This window comes from Odocoileus virginianus, chromosome 18 (assembly GCF_023699985.2).
Source record: "Odocoileus virginianus isolate 20LAN1187 ecotype Illinois chromosome 18, Ovbor_1.2, whole genome shotgun sequence".
NCBI classification, from domain to species: domain Eukaryota; kingdom Metazoa; phylum Chordata; class Mammalia; order Artiodactyla; family Cervidae; genus Odocoileus; species Odocoileus virginianus.
The window spans coordinates 28,891,904-28,898,817 of NC_069691.1; the positions used below are offsets into that span (position 1 = coordinate 28,891,904).

The 6,914-nt window shown below is 38.8% G+C and overlaps 1 pseudogene; it reads left to right on the forward strand.

Annotated features, from left to right (window-relative positions):
* The first annotated feature begins 4,679 nt into the window (after positions 1–4,679).
* LOC110151651 (large ribosomal subunit protein uL3-like) lies at positions 4,680–5,857 on the forward strand (annotated as a pseudogene).
* Positions 5,858–6,914: the final 1,057 nt, after the last annotated feature.

Consider the following 6,914-nt stretch of genomic DNA (forward strand, 5'->3'; position numbering starts at 1 on the left):
CAGAGTAGAAGGGCTATCATTATTTCCCTTATAATACAAAACAAACAACATAAACAAAAAAACTCCAAGTTTTAGAAGAAACAGTATAATCCTTTTGGATACCACAGGATGAGTAGCAGTTTTCTGAGAGAATACTATTAAAGAGGAAGTAAATGATCATCTTATAAGTATGAAAGAAAGTAGAAATTATGCAAAAGGCAATCAGATTTACCTTTCCTACTTGAATTTCTTTCAGTTTATAGCTATTGTTTTCACAGTCCTCAGTAGGGAAGGGAAGATCCCTTAGGAAGATTCCCTAGAGAAGAAAATGGCAACCCACTCCACTATTCTTGCCTGGAAAATTCCATGGATGAAGGAGTCTGATGGGCTACAGTCCATGGGGTCAAAGAGTCAGACACAACTGAAGTGACTTAGCACGCACAGTACACCCTTGCTATTTCAATTTCTATAACAGTCTATGTCTCACTGTCACTTAGGGGTAAGAGACGCTGTTTATGATCAGCTTGACAGAAGATATCAAAAGTTGGGAATATTTTATGCTTGAAGAAGGATTAACAACACTGCATTTGTTAAATTAAAACAAAACAAATGTTTTTAATCTGAGAGATAAGCTATTATTTCTCCACAGACCTTCAGGAAGAGGATCAGATGGGCTCCCAGGACAGATGTGATCAAGAGGTAATTTTGAGGAATTTCAAGTTCTTTGGTGACTTTCCAAATATTTTCTAGGTTACGATTTGAGGAGATATTTATATAAAGACTAATAGAGAAAATGAGAGGAACAAGCCAAAGAATGAGGGGGAAAAAAAAGAATGAGAGCTGCATGGAGAAGAACACTCCTCTTTACTCCTCTGAAAGGCTGAGAAGAGCAATGGCATAATGCTCTATATGACTGAAAGTGCCCTAAAAAAAATACTCAAGGTGAGAGCTTTAACAAGTAACATCACCAGACTGATCCAATGTATAAAATCTGAGTTCAGTAAGGAGGTCTTCAATGTTCCTTTCAGCCTTAATCTCTGTAATTCCTTTTCTTTTGTAGGCTACAGGGAATTTAAAATAAAATGAACATATTTCATGAAGCTGCTGAGTCCACTTTGGAAAAAATCTTCTTGATGCTCTATACCTTCTGAAGAAATGAAGAGTACCTTCACTTTGCTTTAGGGTGATTTTACAGGGAGTTGATGCAGATATGCAGCCATGAAATTAAAAGACACATACTCCTTGGAAGGAAAGTTATGACCAACCTAGACAGCATATTAAAAAGCAGAGATATTACTTTGTCAACAAAGGTCTGTCTAGACAAGGCTATAGTTTTTCCAGTGGTTATGTATGGGTGTGAGAGTTGGACTATAAAGAAAGTTGAGAGCCAAAGAATTGATGGTTTTAAACTGTGGTGTTGGAGAAGACTCTTGAGAGTCCCTTGGATGGCAAGGAGGTCCAACCAGTCCATCCTAAAGGAGATCAGTCCTGGGTGTTCATTGGAAGGACTGATGTTGAAGCTGATAAATTCCAATACTTTGGCTACCTGATGAGGAGAGCTGACTCATCTGAAAAGACCCTGATGCTGGGAGGGATTGGGGGCAGGAGGAGAAGGAGATGACAGAGGATGAGATGGTTGGATGGCATCACTAATTCGATGCCATGAGTTTGGGTACTCTTTGGGAGTTGGTGATGGACAGGGAGACCTGGCGTGCTGTGGTCATGGGGTCGCAAAGAGTTGGACACGACTGAGAGATTGAACTGAACTGAACTGATGCAGATATGATCAAACATCACACCACCATGTGGTGTGCCTTCTAGCCTCCTTTCCAACAATGCTGAACTTCAGAAATAGCTAAAAAAGGAAAGCATTTTCCTTGTGTTTAAGGTAGTAAAACTGAAACTCAGAATGTCAGGATTTTTTTTTTTTTTTTTGAGATTTGGCATTGATTTGAAATGTAGCCTAAAATAAATAAGTCATTGGTTTATGTCAGTGATTTATTCACATGCAAACTTCGAAGTTAGTCCTTATCTGCTTCTGTCTTTGGCAGACATATGAAGGAGATTGGAAAGACACTGTGAAAGGCCTTGAGCTGCAGCAAGGCAGAAGTACACAAACATAAGGCTGTTTGTAATCGTCATTATGCTGCTGTTTATTTTTGCTGAGTGACTCCATTTGACTCATAAACTCAACATTCCAGCAGTAAAAGCAAATGTACTTTCTCCTTGGAAATTCACTTCATGTGTTTTTAGGGAAGGCAAGATTACCCACTGGACAAAATTTCAGAAGGTACAATTTCACATGAGTTCTCATGGTTTTTAGCTGAAGAAGCTATTTAAAGTTTTGCTTTCTAATTTTTTTTTTCTGACATTCAAATCTTATTTCAATTAAATCTTAAAACAGTATAAAACATACTTTTATCTGTAGGTTTCAGACTTGAAAGATAAAAAGGAGAAAGAAAAATAATGATCAGTAGAAAATTGTATATTATCAAGATTAATATATAAAAATTGGCTGCATTTATTTACACTAACAATCAAATATCAGAGAGAGAATGAAAAAAAATCTAAATTGCATCATAAAATACTTATGAATAAACTTGACCAAGGAGTGAAAGACTTATATACTGAGAACTATGAATCATTAATAAAGAAAACTGAAAATTATTCAAAGAAATGGAAAAACCCATGCTCTTAAACTGGAAATAATATTGTTAAAAGGGCCACACTACCTAAAACAATCTACAGATTTATTGAGATCCCTCAGTCAAATTACCTGTTTCACAGAACTAGAACAAATCATCCCCAAATTTACCATAAAAGAACCAGAATTGCCAAAGCAATCCTGAGGAAAAGGAAGAAAACTGAAAGCATAATCTACCTAGACTTCAGAAAATACTGTAAAGCGACAGTAATCAAAACAGCATGGTATTGGCCCCAAAACAGATATATGGATCAATGGAACAGAATACAGAGTCTAGAAATAAGCCCGCACACCTAGAGTCAATTAATCTTTGACAAAAGAGGAAAGAATATATAATGGAAAAAAAAGACAGTCTCTTCAGCAAATGATATTGGGAGAGTTAGACAGCAGTATGTTAATCAAAAAAGTTAGAACATACTCTCACACCATACTCAAAAATAAATTCAAAACAGCTTAAAGACTTAAGCAGAAAATTATACTGTAAAACTCCTAGAAGAGGATACAGGCAAAACATTATGACATAAATTATACCAGTGTTTCCTTAGGTCAATCTCCCAAGGCAATAGAAATAAAAGAAAAATAAGTAAAACAAAAAATAGGGCCTTACTAAACAAAAGCTTTTGCAAAGCAAAAGAAATCATAAACAAAATGAAAAAGAAAACCCACAGAAAGGGAGAAAATATTTGCCAATGATGTGACCAACCAGCGATTAATCTCCAAAATATACTAACAGCTCATGAAGCTCAACAGCAACAATAAAAAAACAACCCAGTTGAAAAATGGGTAGAAGAGGTAAGTAGATATTTCTTCAAAGAAGACATACAGATGGCTAACAGGCACATGAAAAGATGGTCAACATTGCTAATTATTAGATAAACGAAAAACAAAAATACTATGAGGTATCACATCATACCAGTCAGAATGGCCACCATCCAAAAAAAAAAAAATCTGTGAACAATAAATGCTGGAGAGGGTGTAGAGAAAACAGAACCCTCTTACACTGTTGGTGGGAATGTAAACTGATGTAGCCACTACAGAAAACAGTATGGAGGTTTCTCAAAATACTAGAAATACCTTTAGACCGTGAAATTTTTGCACCTTGTTTTATGTCCCTGGATATGTTCCAGTGTCTCCAAGTTTATAATCCATGGAATGCTGAATAGAATTTGTACCCTAATGTTGTGTGAAAATTATATAAATCTTAATTATGTTGAAATGGGTAACAGTGTTTTTCAGGTCTACTATATCCTTCTACTTCTCTGTATATTCATTCTTTGTGTGAGTTTGATATTGAAACTCCAACTAAAAAAATCTTATTTTACTTAAAAAATTGTAATATATAATGGAACTATATGTAACCTGATTCTGTTTTCCAATATAATGTAACCTATATGTAGCCTGATTCTGTTTTCCAAGTCTCCTATAAATGTGTTATCACACTTTTATAATTTAAAGACAATTATTTTTTGCCCACTCCTGGACAAAACTCTAATTCCAAAAGATCCATGCCCTCCTACGGTCACAACAGCACTATTCACAATAACCAAGACACAGACAAAACTTAAATGAACTTTGACAGATGAATGGATAAAGATGATGTGGTACATATACACAGTGTAATACAACTCAGTCATAAAAATGAACAAAATAACCCCATTTGAAGCAACATGGATGGACCTAGATATTATCATACAGAGTGAAATAAGTCAAAGAGACACATACCATATAACACTTACATGTAGAATCTAAAATATGACACAAATGAACTTATCTATGAACAGACTCACAGAAACAGAGAATAGACTTGTGGTTATGAGGGGCTGGGGGTAGGGGAGGGGTATATTGGGAGTTTAGGATTAGCAGATGCAAAGTACTATATACAGAATGGATCAACGATGATGTCCTACTATATAGCACAAGGAACTCTACTGAATATTCTGTGATAAACCATAATGGAAAATAATACAAGCTCTACCAGTATCTTCCAACAGGCAGGATGTCTCACAGGGAGTTCTCTGCTCCCAGGCACAGGTCCCTGGGCTTCCTGCCTCAGAAGCACATCAGCCGGCATCATGGGAAGGTGAGGAGCTTCCCCAAGGATGACTGTTCCAAGCCCCTGCTCCTCACCACCTTCCTCGGCTACAGGCTGGCATGACCCACATTGAGAAGGAAGTTGATAGGCCAGGGTCCAAAGTGAACAAGAAGGAAATTGTGGAGGCTGTGACCATCATGGAAACTCCACCATGTTGACTGGGGCATCATGGTCTATGTGGAAACACTCTGAGGCCTCTGGACCCTTAAGACCATCTTTGCTGAGCATATCAGTGATGAGTGCAAAAGGAGCTTCTATAAGAATTGGCATGAATCTAAGAAGAAGGCCTTCACTAAATACTGCAAGAAGTGGCAGGACGTAGATGGCAAGAAGCAACTTGGGAGGGACTTCAGTAGCATGAAGAAGTACTGCCAGGTCATCCATGTTATCACCCTCACCCAGATGCTCCTGCTTCCTCTGTGCCAGAAGGAGGCCCACCTCATGGAGATTCAGGCGAATGAGGGCACTGTGGCTGAAAAACTGGACTGGGCCCATGAGAGGCTAGAGCAGCAGGTCCCTGTGAACCAAGTGTTTGGCCAGGATGAGACGACTGAGGTCATTGGGGTGACCAAGGGAAAAGACTACAAAGGGGTCACCAGCCATTGGCACACTAAGAAGTTGCCGCATAAGGTCCACTGAGGGTTGGGCAAGGTTGCCTGTACTGGGGCGTGGCATCCTGCCTGGGTGACCTTCTCTGTGGCTTGGGCTGGGCAGGAAGGATACCATCACCACACTGAGATCAACAAGAAGATCTACAAGATTGGCCAGGGCTACCTCATCAAGGATGGCAAACTGATCAAGAAAAATGCTTCTATTGATTATGATCTGTCTGACAAGGGCATCAACCCTCTAGGTGGCTTCGTCCACCACGGTGAAGTGACTGATGACTTTGTCATGCTCAAAGGCTGTGTGGTGGGAACCAAGTAGCAAGTGCTCACTCTGAGCAAGTCCTGGAGATCGAACTCAAGTTTATTGACACCACCTCCAAATTTGGCCATGGCGGCTTCCAGACTGTGGAGGAAAAGGAAGCCTTCACGGGACCACTTGAGAAGGACTGAATTGCAAAGGAAGAAGGGGCCTAATGAAACAGATTGTACAGCCGGTAGAATCTCAATAAAATAATTTTCCAGTGGGGGGAAGGAAGAAAATAATATGGAAAAGTATATATGTCAGTCAATCAGTTCAGTCACTCAGTCGTGTCCAACTCTTCGCGACCCCATGAATCACAGCACGCCAGGCCTCCCTGTCCATCATCAACTCCCAGAGTTCACCCAAACCCATGTCCATTGAGTCAGTGATGCCATCCAACCATCTCTTCCTCTGTCATCCCCTTCTCCTCCTGTCCCCAATCCCTCCCAGCATCAGGATCTTTTCAAAAGAGTCAGCTCTTCACATCGGGTAGCCGAAATATTGGAGTTTCAGCTTCAACATCAGTCCTACCAATGAACACCCAGGGCTGATCTCCTTTAGGATGGACTTTTGGATCTCCTTGCAGTCCAAGGGACTCTCAAGAGTCTTCTCCAACACCACAGTTCAAAAGCATCAATTCTTTGGTGTATTTGTATATATGTGTATATATATATGTGGGTGTGTGTGTGTGTATAAATATATATATATAATATACACACAAATATATAACTGAATCACTTGGCTATATAACAAATCACTCAGTCATGTCCACTTCTGTGACCCCACAGACTGTAGCCCATCAGGCTCCTCTGTCCCTGGGATTTTCCAGGCAAGAATACTAGCGTGGGTAGCCATTCCCTTCTCCAGAAGACCTTTCCCACACAGGGATCAAACCCAGCTCTCCTGCATTGCAGGCAGATTCTTTACCATCTGAGCCACCAGGGAAGCCCATAACAAAAATTAACACATTGTAAATCAACTATACTTCAAAAAAAGAAACTTAAAAAAAAAATTTAAAAGATTGCACAGCATATTCAAATATCAATTCTTAACGCAGAGTCAGTTAATATAAAATATGACTAAGGTTATTCCTCCTTTAGAATTAAATCTTGCAACTCAATATTTTGCCTCACAGAGAATTTTGAAAAACAAAAACTTATTTTAAATTATATTTTATATCTATAATATTTAATCAAAGCTTTAATTTTGTCACTGATGCTGAAGCTGAAA